General features: G+C 54.0%; 1 long non-coding RNA gene across 1 annotated transcript; it reads left to right on the top strand.

The window, feature by feature from the left end:
* Window positions 1–419: 419 nt before the first annotated feature.
* Window positions 420–1,637, top strand: LOC122486350. Its single transcript, XR_006298136.1, has 2 exons — window positions 420–578; window positions 1,261–1,637. It is a non-coding gene; the product is annotated as an uncharacterized LOC122486350 (long non-coding RNA).
* Window positions 1,638–17,404: the final 15,767 nt, after the last annotated feature.

The following is a 17,404-nucleotide window of genomic DNA, read 5'->3' on the forward strand; positions in this document are numbered from 1 at the left end:
CTGGAAACTGTTTCCATGACACCCAGGAGCCCGAGTCCCTTGAAGGGCCCGGTCCGAGGGTGAGGGTTTTGGGGGGGGGGGTAGGGGGGTGTCGGGGAGGGCTTGCTCGGTAACCGTGGCAACGCCAACAGCGGCGGGAGGCCAGCCCAGCCGGCACGGAGGCGCCCGCACCCCGGATCCCAGCGCCGCCACGGCCCCTGGAGCGCAGACGATGAGACGGAGGCCCAGAGACGCCGCTCATCTGCCCCGGATTTGGAAGCGGCACCGGGCGCTTGCCCACGGCGGGGGGGGCGGGGATCACGGGAAGGGGCGGGGCCTCAGGAGGCCACGCAGCGGAGACCTCCGGGGCTTGGCCCGGGCAATCCGGGAGGGCTTCCCGAAAGAGGTGGGCGTTTCCCCAACTTCGGCCCCACCTGTTCCGCGGTGTGTTTGGTGTTTGCCTTCCAGCTGCCTCACGTCCTCTCAAGTCCGTGTCTTTAAAAACAGTCTCCGCCTCCCTCCTGGAAATGGGGAGCGGCTCGCACCTGTCACAAATAGCAGGCAGGCGGCGAAAACACGCGGGATGGAAACAAAACGTGGTCGGTTCATCCAGCGAGGCGTCTGCGCAGCCGCCGCCGCCGCCGCCGGCACTTTGCTTACGAGGGGGCGAGGGGGAGGCCCGAAAGGGTTAAATCAGTCCCCGGGGGAGGCTCCCTCCTGTGCATCATCAGAGGGAGTCAAAGAGGGCTGGGAACGGGAATTATGCGGTTTATTAAGTAATCCAGAGTCCCGGTGGGCCCCAGCATCCAGGGGGATCTGACCCACCAGAGGATTTGGTTAGGTGGAAGGGATAGGCATCTGGGCAGAGGGCACAGTATAAGCAAAGGCTCAGGGCGGGGCTGCAAGAGGAGTGGGGGCAGCCCAGAGAGGCTTTGTCCCCAGGCCAGAAGACACAGGGCCTCCTGGTCTTTCTGGTGTTTTCCAACAGGGGAGGGGGAAAAAGCACCTGAACTTTCCAAGGTTCAAGCGGGAGGGCGTCCTGGGGCTGTCGGTTCTGAAAGACTAAGGGGTGGAGCTTTCTGGGAGCTGAAAGTGTTTATCTGGAAGGTGATTCCAGGAAGCAGGAAAAAGCGGGGGGAGGTGGAGATTGGCAGCGTAAGGAGCCAACAGGGGGGCACTGATGACCAGGTGGCTGTTGTGGGCATCCGGGGCTGACATTTTGGGGACCTCTGGTAGCCTGTGTAGAGCAAGCCTCAGAGTTGGCCCATTCGTATATTAAAGGCTCTGACAAGTTCTGCAGAAGAGATACCTGTTGAACAATTTCCCAGATGAGCGTGAACATAAAACTCTTTATCCACAGCAGTTTCCTGGACACAATTTTGGAGGCCTCTCATCATACCCTGCCCTCTCTTGGTCTCCTCTTGTATCCAGACTGCAACATGAGACAGAGAAAGGCCAAGAAAACTAACAATGAAATAAAAAGTAACAGTTACAATTATTATTCCTACAAAAGCACATTTATTGGCTTATGTATCTGGAAAGTCCAAACTGCCTGCTTTCAGGCATGGCTGGATCCAGGAGCTGGAATGATGGTATCGATGCTCCTTTAAACACACGTGCCTTTACTGTTGACATATAAATTCGCAAAAATGTATGTATGTTTTGACACGTGTGTATTTGCGTGAAACCATCACCCAAATCAAGATGAGTACAGCACCCCCCAAACTCTCCTGATGCCCCCTTTATAATACCTTTCCAGCACATGAAGAAACCATAGCAGGACATGTACTTGGAGAGCATGAAACCGGGTGGCTTGGTCAGGGCTCTGTTTCGTTGTGAGCAAATGGGCTTAAACACGTCTAAGCAAAACCAGCACGTGAACGGGTTCCAGCGACGGCAAAGGTTCCCAATTTCAGGCAAAGCCTGGATCCGCGAGTTGAGATGGTATCGTCATTGGAAGCCGGTCACTTCCTGTGTCTCAGCTTGACTTTCCTCTGAGTGGGCTTCACTCACAGGTCAGGCATCCCATTCACGGAATAAACAGAGACCCCAGGCTCCAAGCTTTTTTCTCTCTTTCCAGTCAACACCCGCCCCCCCCCCCCCCCCAGCAGAAACGGAAACCCTCCTCTTGGTCCCAGCAAAACCCGTGGCTGATTCTGATTGGCTGGACTCGGGTCACATGGCTGGCCCTGAACCAATCGCTGGGGCCGAGGGATGTGAGGTTCCCCCGCTAACCTGCTTAGGGTCGGCCCAGAGTCAGAAGGGTGAGGGTGTGGGGCCAGGCTGTGAGCGGGGGAGCAGGGATGTCCCCAAAGGCAGAGCCAACATTTGTCACCCCCCGGCGCCTGGACTGGCCCGAACAGCCAGGGTTTAAAACTTAGGCTCGCCATAATGGGCTGTGTGACACTAGGAAAATGAATTGCCTTCTCTGGAAGGCTGTTTCTCCGTCCACAAAAAGAGATCGGTGGGTGACTGCGATGGGTCCCTTGACACATGGAGCTGCACCGTGTCTGGGGCGCCCAGGAGCCTGGGGACGCCGCCGCCTCCCTCCTGCCTCTGTTCCGTGGCCCCATGAACCACGGGCCCGGATCGCTGAGCGTTTATTATGCGCCACACAGATACACAGCAGGGGCCGCCGCAGGGCTGGGAGTCGCGGCCCATCCGAGAGAAGAAATTCATAGGCAACATAACCCACCTACACAGGCAATTTCAAAAACCCTGACTTGCTCCTTATCATATAAGGGAGAAATAAAAAGAACACCCTTTGGTATAAAGTTCGGTGTATTTCAACCTGTAAATGCGCCAGCACAATGGTGACAAAAGCCACCGCAAGGCCGGCCGAGGTAGCCCCCGCCTGGCTCACCTTCGTGTTTCTTTCCTGGACCAGGGCGGTTGCCCCGACGCCGGTCTCCAGTCCCTCCCTTCCCCCCACGGCTGTCACTCCCGCAGCGGCCACCAGAGGGCGCCCGTGAGCGCCCGAGTCAGCTCCCGCCCCCCTCTGCCCACAGCCCTCCAGGGCTCCCCCCCACCCCCACCCCGGGGTAGAAGCCCAAGTCCTCCCCGCGGCCCCCTGGGCCCGGCACGACCTGCTCCTGCCCCCTCTCTGCCTCTCCTCCTCCCTCTCACCCAGTGGCTCACTGTGCTCCCGCCGCATGGGCCTCCTCTCAGTTCTTTCATCACACCCGGCCCGGTCCTGCCCCAGGGCCTTTGCACAGCCACACCCTCCACCTGGACAGCGCCCTTCCCAGATGTCCCCATGCCTGGTTTCTTCTCATCCTTCAGGTCTCAGCTCCAGTGTCACGTGTCAGACCTCCTCCCTGTGCCCCCCGGACCCCCGCTAGATGCTCCCCCCTTCGTTATCACGTCCCTCCACTTTGCCTTCCCTGCCTGACGCTTTCTGATTTTTCTTTAATTCCCTTATTTCTTTGTTGTCTGACTCTCCCCCATGGTCTGGGAGCCCCGAGGGAGGAACCAGGACAGTGCCCAGAGCGTGACAGACATCCAGTCAACAAGTGTGCATTCCACAGCGCGCCTTTTCGTACCCACTTTCTGGGTGAGGACGCTGAGGCACAAAGAGGTCATCTTGCCTGGAGTGAGAGCCAGGCCCGAGGCACTCGGGGACTAACGCTTAGCTCTGAGGCTGAACCCCGGCTCCCTGGAGGCCCCAGACTGTGGGAGGACCCAGAGAGGAGGGGCGAGCAGTGGAGAAGGAGTTAAACCTCCCCCCTCCCACCCCACCCCCACCACTTGAGTCACCAGGCCTGGGTCACTTTGTGCCGAATTCACACATCCACACACGGTTTCTGGCTCCCTTGGCTCACCCGCCCCCCCCCCCCCAGGGGGAAGCGTGTTCGTTTCCATGGCAACCGTGTTGTCGCCAGTGTGACTGGGGCTGAGTGACAGCCACGGGGGCCAGATGAAGTCGCTCGCCACCCACGCAGGAGAGACAGGCGCCGGCCCAGAAGTGCCAGCAGCAGGGAGGGACTCGGGGGTTCACTTGAGCCACCAACAGGCAGGAGCTGCGGGGCGCGTCCCCCCCCCCCCCCCCCCCCGCTGGCTGCCACCCGCCATCCCAGCTCCGAGCCTTTGCTGTCGGAGCGATTTAGCTGGTTCTGGGGGTTTCCAAGGGAGCTTAGATCTCAGATGCGTCAGCCCGTGTTCTGAAGGAGCGACTACATCTGATCCATGTTTATAACTGTCACTCCCAGCGCCGGGCCCGGACTCCGGGAGGTGCTCCAGGCGTGTTGGAGGAGGACCGGGGAGAGGGAGGGGGGAAGGAGTCATGGCCAAAGCACTTTAGTTCTTACCTACCGCTGGGTATCTGCCAACAGTTCCCTTATCAGCCAGCCGCGTCCCTTATCAGTTAACCTTTTCGCCGTCAGCTCTGTGGTTAGCGGCTCACCCCTCGGCCATCATCTTTCTCAGAAAAGGACCTGGCGCCTCAGACAGCGGGGCTCTTGCCCTGAGATCCCCTCCCGCAGGTGAGGGGCGGTTCCGAGACCGCAGGGAGTCGCCAGGGGAAAAAAAAACCGTGAGCTTGGCTCTCAAGGAGGGATTCTCACACCTGTGCACCTGCCCCGAACCTGACTGGTCCGCCTTGGGCTGTAATGAGGTCCCCGTCACGGGAGGTAACCAAGGCGAGCTGCTGAACCGTGCCCAGGAGGCTGTGTGTGTGTGTGTGTGTGTGTGTGTGTGTGAGGGCGGGGGGGGGGGGGGGCTGGAGTCGGAATATTCCAAAACTCCCTCCCTTCTGACTCTAAGATGTGGTGCCGATGCTGAGATGCCAAGCCTGCACGCTGGAGGTATCGGCCGTCATTCCGAGATCTTGTGATTAGTCATGATTCACCGATTGCACAAACGTTTATTCACCAGGTGCTGCTGTGAGCTAGGTCCCGTTCTAGGAGCTGGGGACACAGCAGGGACCAAGACAACAATAGCTGCCCCGTGGGACTGACAGTCTGGGGTGGAGGAGGCAAGAAACAGTTAAAGCAGTGGGGGGTCTCCCAGCAGGGAGACTGGCAAGGGGAAATGAGTAGGGAGGAGCGGTCTGGGACTGACTGCCGGGCCGGAGGGAGAGTCTAGGCAATAAGGTCTCATGTGAGCCAAAACCCAAGACGATGAAGGAAGGAACCAGGTGAGCGAAGGAGGTTCCAGGCAGAGGCAACAGCAGGGGCAAAGGCCCCGGGGCAGGAACGAGCCTGGTGTGTTTCAAGCAGAGCGAGGAGATGATAGAGGAGGGTTGGAGGGGAGGGACATTGAAGAACTTCCCGCTGAGAAGCCGCTATCTGAGCTGAGAAGGAGACCCGACCCCCAAGAGCCAGGGATTTCCGGGCGGAGGGGACCAGCACCCACAAGGGTCCTGGGGTAGGGGTGAGCTTGGAGAGAGGGAGAGCGGCACACACAAAGACTCCTTCACTGCTGGGTGCTACGGGTTGCATGGTGTGTCCCCCAAATTCATACGCTGAAGTCCTGACCCCCGAGACTCTAGAACGTGACCTCCTTTGGAAATAGGGTCGTTGCAGATGTAATCAGTGCAGTTCAGGGGAGGTCACGCTGGAGGAGGACGGGTCCCCGATCCGATATGACTGGTGTCCCTATAAAAGGGGGAAATCGAGACGCAGCACGTGTATGGGGAGACTGCCCGGTGACCACGGAGACGGCCATCCACGAGCCACGGAACACGGTCGTCACACGAGACCAGCCCTACCAACGCCTCGGTCGTGGACTCACAGCTTCCAGAAAAGCGAGACAGTAACTTTCTGCTGTGTAAGCCATCCGGCTTACGGTCCTTTGTCACAGCAACCGCTGGAAACTAACACAGGGGACGGGCCAACGAGTGAACAAATGACGGCCCTTGGGAAGCCGGGAATTGTGTTTGCCAAGCTCAACGTCTGCCCGCCTCGCCTCTGACCGGAGCCGCGCGATGCTGGGAACACCCAGGCCAGGGGGCCGAATCCCCAGCTGGTGTCTCCGGGAGGAAACAGCCCAAGGTGCCCCGTGGTGCCCGGGCCCCTCTTCTGCCCCAAGACATCCTCCGCGGCCACCGCCCCCCAGGGAAGTAGGGACTCACTGTCCTTCTTCTGGGTGAGGAACTTGAGGCTTAGAGAGGGCACGGGAGGTAGATACCCCTACAAAGATGTCCCTTGGAGCCCTGTGTCAGCCCCTCCCCTGCCTCTAGGGAATAGAACGGGGCAGGCACGGCGGGTGGCACTGAACAGGGCTGGTTGGCAGCGGTCCCGCCCCAGTCACCCTTCTCACCACCGTCCACCTGCGGCTGACACCCTGCCACCAGCCCACCGCACACGACCCTGTTGAGCCACGCCCGGGCTCCCGGCCCACAGCGCCCAAGAGCGCGAACGCACGGTGTCTCAAGCCGCTGAGTTCGGGAGCCACTTTTCCCCGGGAGACGCTAACCAGGAGGGCGATCCCTTAGCAAGGCCACACGGTAGGGAGGGGGTCAACTGGACCGTGAACAGCGGGGCTCCACAGAGACGGGTCCAACCCCTCACCCAGACTCGCTGTGGGACTGAGCACTTTGGATCACGACCCTCCGAGGTGCACGGCTGCAGGACGCCCTGGTTTGTTTGTAAGTTTTACTTAAACCCCAGGGTGTCCGCGTACGGTGTGGTGTCAGTGATTCAGTATCTCCGTACAACACAAACCAGTGCTCATCACAAGTCCCCATCACCCGTTTCACCCATCCCCCCCCTGCCCCCCCCAGGGACCAGCAGTTTGCTCTCTGTAGTCAAGAGTCTGTTTCTTGGTTTCTCTCTCTGTCTCTCTTTTCCCTTTGCTTCTTTAGAACCCACTTGTTTGAAAATTGCCTCACATTCTGTTTGCTTTCTTTCTGTTCCTTGAATTCACCAAGCTTTCTCCAACCTCAGGGCCTTTGCACTTGCTGTGCCCTCTTCCTGGAGCGCCCTCCCCGTGGCTTGCTCCCTCGCTTGCTTGAAGGTCACCTCCTCAGAAAGGCCCTCCTGATTCCCCCTTCCCTAACTGAAGTCACCCCCCACCCCAGTACATCACGTCATTTTGTTTTCTTTAGAATCTTTATCATGGACTCCTGGGTGGCTCAGTCGGTTAAGCGTCCCACTTTGGTTCAAGTCACGATCTCACGGTTTGTGGGTTCGAGCCCTGCGTCGGGCTCTGTGCTGACATCTCGCAGCCTGGAGCCTGCTTCAGATCCTGTGTCTCCCTCCCTCTCCGCCCCTCCCCTGCTTGCGCTCTGTCTCTCTCTCTCTCCGAAAAATAGGTAAACACTTAAAAAAAGTTAGAATCTTTATCAGAAAGAATTTATTTCAGAAATGTTCTTTAAAAAACTTTTTATCACGTGTGCGCTCCATAAAGGCAGGAACTTTCTGGCTTTTTCTTCAAAGTTTATTTATCTGTCTTGAGAGAGAGAGAAGAAAAAAAGCACGAGCCAGGGAGGGGCGGGCAGACAGAGAGGAGAGAGAGAGAATCCCAAGCACGCTCTGCGCTGAGCCTGACGCGGGGCTCGAACCCACGGACCGTGCGATCGTGACCTGAGCGGAAACCAAGAGTCGGACGCTTAACCGACTGAACTATACCGAGGCGCCCACGGAGGGGCGCTCGTCTGCTTGGGCCACTGCCGCGTCCCCGGCGCTCGGTCAGGCCCCCCCGGCGGACGTTCACGGGAGCCCCCTGGGGGCGAGCTGGGGCCTCGAATCTGTGCCTTCCCGGCTCTGAGCCTCAGCCCAGCCTCCACTCCAGGGGCAGCTACCCCGCCACCCAGGGGCCGCCGCCCGCCAGGGTGTGTGCGAACCAACGCCCAGGGCCGGGGCCAGCGCCCCGGGGGGTGTCCTGCTCGCCCGGGGACGCGTCGCTGTCCGTGGTGCTGAAGGGCTGCGGCGAGACCACCTCCCGCGCCCGGCTTGTTACAGCTCCTTGGGAGGAGGAAGTCCACGCTGGACACAGTCCACGCTGGACACAGGCCGGGCGGTGGTTCCTTCACAGAACTCCCTCCCGAGACCCAGTCTTGGCGGCTCCCGGTGGGAAGAGCCTCCCTTCCGGGGGACCCTGAGCTCTCCGGCCCGCGGTCCTGGCGCGAGCCTGGTGGCGTCGACCCGAGGGAGAATCCCCGGTGGCGTCAATGATAAGGGTGACGGGTCCATCCGGCCTCTCTGTCTTTGTGTCTCTGTCTCTCTCTGTGGCTGCCTCTGTCTTTATCTCTCGTCTCTCCATATCCCTCTCTGTATCTTTTGGTGACTCTGTCTCTCTCTGTGTCTCTCCGTCTCTATTTCTCTTTCTGTCTCGCTGTCTCTTCCCGTCTCGTTCTCTCCTCCCAGCCACCACCCTGAAAGTTCTAAGCTTTCCTGCCTCCCGCAAGGGACCCACCTCTCTCCGGCCACTCGACATGGGGGCAAAGTGAAGACCGTAGCGTCTCACCCTGCCTTCACACCTGCCATTCCAAGCAAAAGTGCATAGAGGGTCACCATGTCCTGCCCAGCTCTGCCTCTGCCCCTCCCCCCCGTGACCCCCAAGTCGCAGGCTCCCCGTCTGTACAGTGACATGATTGGTAGATGGGTTTTTAGCACCTCCCTGATTCCCAAGGGCCACTCCCTGCCGCCTGCCTAAAAAAAAAAAAAAAAAAAAAACCTCAGTCCCCAAACACCTGGAAGACGAACATGAGGTGTGTGAATAATTTATCTTGTGAGTCATTTTAATATTTTATAATAATTGTGATGAGCTGTTTGGTTTTATGGAGCTGTTTGGGTGTCATTAAGACACAGCCAGGGACGGGCCACGGCAGCATCTCGGAATCGGCCAAGGTGACATGTCCCCAGGGAGGTACCCAGTGGCAGCCGAGGGAAGAAGGCAGTCTCAAGCGATGGTGAGGGGACCACGTACCGCTGGTGGCCCATGGGCTCTAGGTGACCAAGACTGTAGCTGTGAATTAGCTTCACCTTCCTGTTCTCACTCATCCGTTTCATCCAAGCACTTACTCGCTTGCACATGTAAACCGTCTGTTAGGGACGGAATGTTTACGCTCCCACGCCACCTACCAAATTCGTGTGTTGAAGCCCCAATCCCCAAGGGGCACTTGGTCGGGGAGGTTTTCGGGGGGCTAACCAGGAATAGATGAGACCTTGAGAATAAAGCCCAAATAGTAGGATTAGTGCTCTCGTAAGAAGGACACGGCTCTTTCCTCCATGCGAGGACACGGTTAAGAAGTTGTCACAGCCAGGAAGAGGGTCCTCACTGGGAACCAAATCTGCTGGCACCTTGACCTTAGACTTCCCAGTCTCCAAAAATGTCTGCTGTCACCACTCCGTGGTGTTAGGGCCGCCAGAGCAGACTATGAGACTCTCTGAGGGTCCTTCATTGCCCTTAAATGAAGTTCAAACTCCCCATGATGGTCTAAAAGACACCCCCCCCCAATCCAGCCCCTCTGTGACTCTCCTGCCCTCGCTTTCCCCCCTGCCCTCCACTCTGCTCCAACCACACCGGCCTCCCTGCTGCTCCTCCAACACACAAACACATTCCAACCTCAGGGCCTTTGCACTTGCAGTGCCCTCCTCCCAGCAAGCTCCGCCCCAGCTCTTCCTGTGATGAACTCCTTCTCCTCCTTTAAGCCTCAGCTCACATGCCGCCCCCTGGATCGCCCAGTAGTGGGATCTGGCAGCGGGAGGCTGCGCTCGGCAGGGAGTCCGTGTGGGCCAAGGCTTGGTGCCAAGAGGGCGGAGATGGAATCGGCTGAACGTAAGGATGTGCAGGTGGAGAGGCGGCTGGGTTTGGGAGGACCAAGCTGGGGGAGAAGATGCCGGGAAGAAAGGCTAGGAGCTGGGCTGCAGAGGGTGTTGGCGATCAGGATCGGTAATTTGGGCTCCATCCTGGAGCAGCCCAATCCTAGCCGCAGTCACCGGGCCTGCTCTGATCTGGCTCCTTCCACGTCTCAGAGGGAGCCCCAAAGCGAGGGACAGACAAGCCCGCACGTCGCCCAGCAGTGAGCGGCCAGACTCTTCGGGAGCTCAGACGGCAGACCTCGAGACGACGGAGCCCTGGGGGTGGAGACTTTCCATCTGCCCATCCCCCTCCCCGGATCCGCACTGAAATCGGTCCCCACCCCGGCCTCTGCCCCAGGAGAGGCTCATCTGCATAGACAAAAGCCCACAGCCTCCCACTGGCCAATTCCTGTTGCGCTCAACCAATGGGAAGCAGCATTCCTGTTGCGCTCAACCAATGGGAAGCAGCATTAGGAGATCCGCTCGCGAGAGAAGAGACGGATGTAGTTATTCCCCCGACTCCTCTGGGGCGCCACTGCTGGGCGGCTGAGCCCCTTCCAAGTGTGGGCTCCCACCGCGTTGTGCCGGTCGCATTCCCCGTGCGCCCATGCAGACCCCCCTCCACCGTGGCTGCAGCCCCCAGGTGCTGCGCTATGCCATGACCTGCCCGCACCTCTGGAAAGAAAAAGAAAAAAGTTCCTTATTCAATGTGTCCCTAGGGGCCCTGTTTGGGTGACTGTCCATTTTCTTCAGGACTGTGAATGATTCAGTTACCGTCAGTGTCTTGGCCCTTTTCTGTCAGGTTCAAGCATTGCATGACAAGCCATAGAGTTATTAGACATTATTAAGCAATGCTCCCCTCCCCTCCCTTCCCTCCGGTACAATTGGAATCTTGGGACCCCAACCTCGGCAAAGTTCCAGACAGTGGAAGTTCCAGTGGAGTTAGAAGCCTGGAAACCACAGAAGTGCAGGAGGATGGGTCCCTTGGAAGAATTTGGACGGTAACATTCTCAGATAATGGGCCGCATTGCAGAGAGGGTCTAATCCACGCGCGCACACACACACACAACCACCACCCACGCCCCATCTCCCATAGGTTGGAGCTCCCCAGGGAAAAGGCTGCCAAGCCACAGGACTACACTTCCCAGACATCTTAGCTGTGGCGTGGTCACGTGACATGTTCTGGCCAATGGGACGTAGAAGTGGTGAACCCTATTCCTGACCCCGTTTCTTCTGCTGCTGTAGCAAATGACCACAAACCTAGTGGCTTACAATGACCCAAATTACCCAAATCTGAGAATTCTGGAGGTTAGAAATATAAAATGCATCCGAAGGAATGCATTCTTTCTGAAGGCCATAGGGGACAGTCTGTTTCCTTGCCTTTTCCAGCTTCAGAGGCTCCTCACATTCCTGGCTCAGCGTCCTGCATCATTCCCACCTCTACTCCTGACTTTGCCCTCTGACTTTCCAGGTTCTCATAAGGACCCTTGTGATGACATCGAACTTACCCACATCATCTCCGCATCTCAAGACCCTTAATTTAATCACATCTGCAGAGTCTCTTTGCCATCTAACAACATAATCACAGGTTCCAGGGCTTAGGACATGGACAGTCTTGAGGGGCCACTACGCAGCCGGCCAGAGTACTTTAAGAAGCGAGTATTTCTTTTCTATGCTGTCATTCCCATTGATGAGCTGCAGGAGGTGACCTCTGAAGCCTGGGAGAAGACAGCCTCACGAGACAGAAAGTCACAAATCCCACCAGCAATGCATATGACTTCCAACTTCTCCACATCCTTGCCAACACTTGTTACTGTCTGTCTTTTTTTATGTTAGCCATGATGCTGGGCGTAGAGTGATTTCTCATTGTGCTTTTGATTTTTAAGTCTCTGATGACTAATGACACTGTGTATCTTTCATGTGTTTATGTGCCATTTGTGTGCCTTCTCTGGGGAAAGGTCTATTCGGATCCCCTGCCTATTTTTAAGTTGGGTTGTCTTATTACTGAGTTATGAGTCCCTGCATATTCTAGATACAAGTCCCTTACCAGATACATAATTTGCAAATATTTTCTTCCATTCTGTACATTGTCTTTTTCACCTTTTTAAAAAAGTTTATTTGTTGAGACAGAGAGAGAGACAGCGTGCACGCACAAGCAAGTGGGGGAGGGGCAGAGAGGGAGGAGAGAGAGAGAATCCCACGCAGGATCTGCACTGTCAGCACGGACCCAGATTTGGCGCTCAATGTCACAAACTGTGGGATCATGACCTGAGCCGAAATCAAGAGTCAGATGCTAAACTGAATGAGCCCCCCATGCGTCCCCCCCCCCATGTTTTTATAGTTTTAGCTTTCACATTCGGGTCTATGATCTATTTTGAGTTAATTTTGTGTGTGTGGTGTGAGGTAGGGGTCCAGCGTCATTCTTTTTCTGCGCGTGGATGTCCAGGGTCTCAACTCCATTTGGTGAAAAGATTACTCTTTCCTCTGCTGAGTGGTTTGGTCCTTTTTGACAATCAATCGACCACAAATGTGGTCAATGTTCCCTGTTTGCTACCCTTGATCTGTATGCCTATCCTTCTGCCCGGAGGAGATCATCTTTATTACTCCAGATTTGCTGGACACACAGACAGTGGGCTTTCCATATGATTTTGGGGGATTAGCTTGTCAACCTCTCTCTCTCTCTCTCTATATATATATATATAGCTGAGATTTGATAAGTGTGTGTGTGTGTGTGTGTGTGTGTGTGTGTGTGTGTTAGCTGAGATTTGATAGGGGCTATGTTGAATCTATAGATCGATTTGAAAGTATTAAGAATAGTACATCTTAAAAAAAACAATAGTACATCTTGTGGTACTGAACGTGGAATAACTTCATTCAGATCTTTTATTTCTTTCTTTTTGTAGAGAGAGCTAAAGAGCGAATGCATACACGTACACACATGCGCGTGCGCGAGTGGGGCAGGGGCGGGGGGGGGGGGGGGGAGAGAATCTTAACGAGGCGCCACGCCCAATGCCGAGCCCATCACCAGGCTTGCTCTCACAATTGTGAGGTCATGACCTGAGCCAAAAATCAAGAGCCGGATGCTTAACCGACTGAGCCCTCCAAGCGTCCCTGGCCTTTCATTTTTTCTCCACAATATTTTGTAGTTCTCAGAGTGTAAGTTTGGCTCTAAGAATTTACTCCTAAGAATTTTCCTCTTTGATGCTTTTTTACTCTTTGAAAGAAAATCGCTTTCTTAATTTTATTTTCAGAATAGTCACTCCGGACTTACATACAAATCTAATTGATACTTGGGTAGCGACTTTGCAACCTGCGGGTTTGCTGAGTTCACTCATTATCTCTCGGATTCGTGCGTGTGCATGTGTGCCCTTTAGGATTCCCTCTATATGAGACCATGTCGTCTGCAAATAGAGATAGTTGCACTTCTTTCTTTCACCCTGAATAGCTTTTCGTCCTCGCCCTTCCCCAGCTGCCCCGGGTAGAACCTTCAGTACAAGGTGGAAGAGGAGTAGTGAGAGTGGACATCCTTGTCTGGCTCGTGAGCCTGGTGGGAAAGCATTCATCAGATACGATGTTAGCTGTGAGTTTTTTTTTTTTTAAATAGATGCTCTCTTTCGGGTTTAGGAAGTTCCTTTCTATTCCCTTCTATTTTTTGAGTGTGTGCCTCATGAAAAGGTGGTGGGTTTTGTCAAATGCTCTTTCGGCACCTGTTGAGATGACAGTGTGGTTTTTGTCTTCTATTCACTCGAGATGCTATATTGGGTTCTATGAAGTTTCACACACACACATATTCAGTCAGCTGGTTCGGATACAGAGCAAAACTTCTTCTTCCCCCAGCCCCCCGCACGTGGCCCCCTTGCTTGCTCTCATGCCTCCCCCCAACCCTAATTCTTGCTTGCCATCACTGCTGTTGGGTGTTTTTGAAAACGTCACCGTATTAGTTTCCTACAGCTGCTGTAACAAATGACCACAAATACGGTGGCTCCACACAGCCCACGCTTAGTCTCCTAACAGTTCTGGAAGCCGGAAGTCTGAAAGCAGGCTAACCAGGCCCAAATGGAGGGGTTGGGAAGGCTGCACTCCCTTCCAGCTCACCTGGGGAACATGCTGTTCTGTTATGGGCCGAATTATGTCCCCGCCAAGATGCGCATGCTGAAGTCTTTTTTTTTTTTTCAATTAAAAAAAATGTTAATGTGTATTCATTTTTGAGAGAGACAGAGTACAAATGGGGGAGGGACAGAGAGAGACAGAATCCGAAGCAGGCTCCAGGCTCCGAGCAGTCAGCACAGAGCCCGACGCGGGGCTCAAACATACGAACCATGAGATCATGACCTGAGCTGAAGTCGGACACTCAACTGACTGAGCCACCCAGGCGCCCCTCAATAAAACTATTTAAAAATTTTTTAAACATTTATTTATTTTCGAGAGAGAGAGAGAGAGAGAGACAGAGCACTAGCAGGGGAGGGGCAGAGAGAGAGGGAGACAGAATCTGAAGCCAACTCCAGGCTCCGAGCTGTCAGCACAGAGCCTGACTCAGGGCTCGAACTCATGGACTGTGAGATCATGACCTGAGCTGAAGTCGACGCTTAACCGACTGAGCCACCCAGACGCCCCGATAACCCAACTTTTTAAATGAGCAAAGCATTTGAATAAACATTTCTTCAAGGAAAACGTACAAATGACCAAAGAGTACATGCAGAGATGATAGGGAGTATTAGTCACTAGGGAAATACAAGCCAAAACCTCAGTAAGACCACTTTGTACCTCCTAAGATTGCTTTAAAAAAATAAATGAATGAGAGTGGGGCACCTGCATGGCTCAGTCGGTTCAGCGTCTGACTCCCGATTTTGGTTCAGGTCGTGATCTCACAGTTCCTGGGATCGAGCCCCACGTTGGGGTTTGCACTGACAGCACAGAGGCTGCTTGGGATTCTCTCTCTCCCCCCTCTGTCTGCCCCTCCCCTCTCTCCTCTCTCTCTCTCTCCCTCTCAAAATAAATAAGTAAACTTAAAAAAAAGATAGACAATAACAAGTGTTAATGAGGATGGGGGGAAATGGGGACCTTCACCCACTACGGACGCTGGTGGCGTTCTGAACTGGGGCTGCCATTTCAGAGAACAGTCTGGCACTTTCTCAAAACGCTAAACCAAGAGTTACCTTATGATCTAAAAATCCAAGAGAAATAAAAGTGTACATCCATGCGAATTCTCACCCGCAAATGCTCATAGCGGCGTTATTCATAATGCCACAACATGGAAAGAACCCTGAAGTCCATCAACAGGTAAATGGATGAATAACGTGTGGTACATCGTACAATGGAATTTTATGTGGCCATAAAACGGAACGAAGCGCAGATACGTTTTATAGCGTGGACGAACCCTGAAAACACTATATTCAGGGGAAAAGCCAGACCGCGTGGTGTATCATTTCATGCACAGAAATGTCCAGAAGAGGCAAATCCAGAGACAGGGAGCTGGTTACGGTTGCCAGGAGCGGGGGCAAAGGGGAAATGGGGAATGATTGCTAATGGGTTTCTTTTTGGGAGGATGTGACAAAAATGTTCTGCAATTATGTTATGATGGTGGTCATGTAACTGTGAATATACTGAAAACCCACTCACTTGCACGTTTCAAGTGGGTAAATTGTGTGGCGTGTGAATTATCTCAATAAAACTATTAAAAAAAATTTTATTACGTTTCTTTATTTATGAGAGGCAGAGAGAGACAGAGCACGAGCGGAGGAGGGACAGAGAGAAAGGGAGACACAGAATCTGAGCTGTCAACACAGAGCCTGATATGGGGCTCGAACCCACGAACAGTGAGATCATGACCTGAGCCGAAGTCGGACGCTCAACTGACTGAGCCATCCAGGCGCCCCTCGATAAAACTATTTAAAATTTTTTAAAACATTTATTTATTTATTTGAGAGAGAAAGAGAGAGACAGAGCACTGGCAGGGGAGGGGCAGAGAGAGAGGGAGACCCAGAATCCAAAGCAGACTCCAGGTTCTGAGCTATCAGCACACAGCCCGATGTGGGGCTCGAACCTATGAACCTATGAGATCATGGCCTGAGCCAAAGTCGAACGCTCAACTGAGCCACTCAGGCACCCCACCAATAAAACTATTTTAAAAAGAAAAAAATGAATACTGTAAGATCTCATATTTATTTCACTCACTTGCCCCCAGTGGTAGCATCTTACAATGTCATAAACAGGAAACTAACATTAATACAATCCATCAAGGGCCGCCTGGCTGGCTCAGTGGGCAGACACGCGACTCTTGATCTCTGGGTCGGGTTGTGAGTTTGAGCCCCACTTTTGGGGTAGAGATTACATTAAAGAATAAAGGGGCACCTGGGTGGCTCAGTCCATTAAGCATCTGACTCTTGATTTCGGCTCAGGGCATGATCTCACCATTTGTGAGTTCGAGGCCCGCGTAGGGCTCTTCGCTGACAGCGTGGAGCCTGCTTGGGATTCTCTCTCTCTCCCACTCTCTCTGCCCTCCCCAGATCGTGTGTGTGCGCGCGCTCTCTCTCTCTCAAAATAAATAAACACTAAATGTCATCACGTGTGTAGACTCATATGACCGGCATCACAGTCAAGACAGAACAGATTCAATTACAAGGTTCTTTCATGCTACGCTTCCGTAGCCGAAGACTCCTCCCTTCCTCCCCGCTGGGGATGACTTGTGCGTTCTCCATGTTATGATTTTGTTATTTCAAGAACGCCGTATCAATGATCTCTACGGTATATAACCTTGTGACCCTGGATCCTTTCACTCAGCATGATTCCCTTGAGATCCACCCAAATCATTACACTTCTGACTAGCTCCTTCCTTTTCTTCACTGAGTAGTATTTCTGTGGTCCGGACGGACCCCTGTTGGCTTTGCCATTCACCTACTGAAGGACATCCCTTCCCCCGCCCCCCCCCCCCCCGCCAGGGTTGGGCTATTTCAAACGAAGCTACACCGAACATTCTTGGACAGACTTTTGTACCAACACAAGTTTTCACTTCTCTGAGCTAAAGGCCTAAAAGGGCAATCGTTGGGCCAGACGGCAGGCACGCGTTTAGTCTTGCGAAACAAAACCAAACTCTGCCAGTCTCTTCCCCAGAGTAACGTTTCACATTCTTGTCAGTGACGTGGTTTCCCCACATCTTCACCAGCATTCCGCGTTATCACTACTGTTTATTCTACCCATTTTGACAGGCGTGTGGTCACATGCCCATGGCCGCTTTAATTTCCATTTCCCTAATGGCTATCGGTGTTCAACATCTTCTCATACACTTATTCGCCATCAGCTTATCTCCTGCAGTGCGAATGCCTGTTCCTGTCGCTGTCCATTTCTTAGCTGGGTTGTTGATTTTCTTACTGGGGAGTGTTGCGGGTCCTTCCCCTCTTTTAGCTACATATCCTTTGGTGGATATTTGCAGGTGTTTTCTCCCACCCTGCAGCTTGCCTTTGTGTCCTTTTCACGGGCTCTTTCTCAGAGCAAAGGCCATTAATTTTGATGGGGTCTAACATCAATGTTTTCCTTTAGAGATCATCCTTTGGTGTCATGCCTGTGATCGTTCCCGAAGTCCAGGTGCTGAAGATTTCCTCTTGTTCTCTTCTAAACTTTTAATGGGTTTACGTTTTACATGTGGCTCTATGATCCGTTTTGAATTATATTCTGAGTGTGTGTTA

The sequence above is a fragment of the Prionailurus bengalensis genome, chromosome A2, assembly GCF_016509475.1.
Source record: "Prionailurus bengalensis isolate Pbe53 chromosome A2, Fcat_Pben_1.1_paternal_pri, whole genome shotgun sequence".
NCBI lineage: Eukaryota > Metazoa > Chordata > Mammalia > Carnivora > Felidae > Prionailurus > Prionailurus bengalensis.